This window comes from Nannospalax galili, unplaced genomic scaffold, assembly GCF_000622305.1.
Source record: "Nannospalax galili isolate Female #2095 unplaced genomic scaffold, S.galili_v1.0 scaffold2594, whole genome shotgun sequence".
NCBI classification, from domain to species: Eukaryota; Metazoa; Chordata; class Mammalia; order Rodentia; family Spalacidae; genus Nannospalax; species Nannospalax galili.
This window is the reverse complement of record NW_008334924.1, coordinates 49,116-51,297: the sequence shown is the minus strand read 5'-3', so window position 1 is coordinate 51,297 and position 2,182 is coordinate 49,116. Positions and strand designations below refer to the sequence as shown.

General features: G+C 54.4%; 1 protein-coding gene across 4 annotated transcripts in view; it reads right to left on the bottom strand.

The window, feature by feature from the left end:
- Positions 1 to 2,182, bottom strand: part of LOC103731281 (serine/threonine-protein kinase WNK2-like) — an 18,011-nt gene that overhangs the window by 14,218 nt on the left and 1,611 nt on the right. The window lies entirely within an intron of this gene.

Below are 2,182 nucleotides of genomic sequence, written 5' to 3'. Positions count from 1 at the left end.
GAAGAGAACAGGGAGGGTCTAGAGACATTTTGCTTCCTCCATCATCGTGACCGTAATGTGCTCTGGTACCAAAAATAAAAGTGCACTCAAGAGATATATGACAGAGGAAGTATTTTCAAACAGTCTCCCACCCAGACAAAACAACAGTTCAGCTCCAGCTCTGAACATGGACAGAGTTCGGAAGGTGGGACTTCTTGCTGCCCTTGATGTGGAACGAGAGCGTCAAGCCTTTTCAACACAAAGTCACTGATGGGACCAGTGTCCTCTAAGCCACTCACAAGGCCTGTGACTGGAGTGGCTCTGTCCCTCGGCAGGGGACCCTGGAAAGAGACCTCAAGCAGTGTACTGCCACAGGGAGGCCACATGGGCCCACTGAGGGCAAGAATAAGAGGCAGCCACCCAGCTGGCACCAGAGTCAACAGACCACAGTTTACTTCTCTGGCTGTCCAGAGAGAGTAATGGGAACCTTCGAGAGAAATTCTACCAACCTCCCGGAAGAAAGCAACACTTTGCCAGACCCTCTTTCACTGTGTCCCCCAGAATCCAGGAGCTCTCCCCCTTGGCCAGAAACACCAGGGACCAAAGCAAAGGACGAGCCCCGTACACAGTGAACAAAGGTGGTCCTGTAGCTCGTCTCCTTCCCCAGAGTCCTCTGCATATGATGGATGGGGATTCCACGACCTAACCAGGACAGAAACTCTGGCTTTCCTCTCATAGCCTGTGCTATGATCTGGATATTGATAGATTCCCCAGTAGCCCCTCACTCCAGCACACCACACAGTGGACCCCTCTCATGGCTCTGCACAGCCAGCCAGTGTCCCACACCCCAGACTGGTACGTTCCTCCTGGATCCAAAGACATCCAGCTACCTCCTGGATGGTTTCCAGTAGTCACTCCATGTCCCCACTATCCATAAGGCTTGTGATATCAAAGCTCTCAGTCAGGGGGCTATAAGCTGGTCCAGACCCCTGTCATGTGAACCTTCCCAGAGTAGCCCAGAGGCATGAGACAAACAGGAACAGTAGATCTCATTAGAGGAGGCGTGAAAACAGTTTCCCCATCTGCTGGGGGGGGGGGCAGGGCTTTGCTTTCTCCCAAGCAAAGGCCAGCACTAAAATCCAAAAGTGACCCCACTTCTGCCTAGAGCCAAGGATCAAAAGACCCCTGGCCACAGACCAGGCCCTGCCCCTACTGCCCAGTCCACATGGAGGACAGATTGGACAGACTTGCCTTAAAGGGGAGGGAAATGAAGAAATGAACAGGAGTTCCATGTGCCTGCAATGCCTCAGCCAGATAGGCAGGCTTAGACTGCTGAGGTCTATCTCACACCTAGCCTGCTGTAGCACCCCTGCTCTGTCCCCCACTCTCAGTGACATCCCATAGTAGCAACACCAGCAGGTACTCAGGGAGCCACACTAGTCATCTGGCAAGAGTAGGAGCCAAGAATCGTGCCATTCTCCAAAACCGAGAATGGTCTCCCTCTTCCCAGATTCCCTTCTCTCTCTGCCTCCTCGGGCAACAGGCATGCTGGGCACAGTCCAGGATCCTGGACCAGAGACCTTGACCCACCCCCCACTCCCATACAGTCTGTACCATCAAGGCTACTTCTCCACAAGGCCTAGGACATGCCAGGCAGGAGGGAGGGGAGTGCCTCCCAGGAGCCATGAGGGAGAGCAACGTTTCAGGTCCTGCTGAAGGTCCCTAAGGGACACCACTGACCCTCCGTGGAAAGCCACATTACAACTGCAAAGCCAAGGAGTGGCACGAGACCTCTAGCACTTTGTCTCAGAAGGATTGATGACAGCTCAACACCCACCAAATAAACCCAGCCTGTATACACAGGCAGGGCACCCTGGAAACGCTGAGGACACAGCACCTAAATCCTATTCTTGGGCCAAAAATGCAGGCATGCTGCAGTGTGGACAGCAGTCCTGGCCCCCAGTTCATCCAGGCTCTCCTGGGATACTCAGCCCTGGAAGGGGAGCTAACTCTACAGGCCAGTGGGGTAGGCTTACACATCCAGCCAGCACTTTCCCAGTTGGCCCCTGCCTGACAGCTGCCCCTCCCTCCCAGCAAGGGAGGGTCTGTAAACACCCCCTGTGACAGGAGCTGCCTTCTCTTCCAAGGCTGGTCCCAGGACCGCTACGGTTGCAGTTTATTATATAATCTTGAGGGCCAGGCC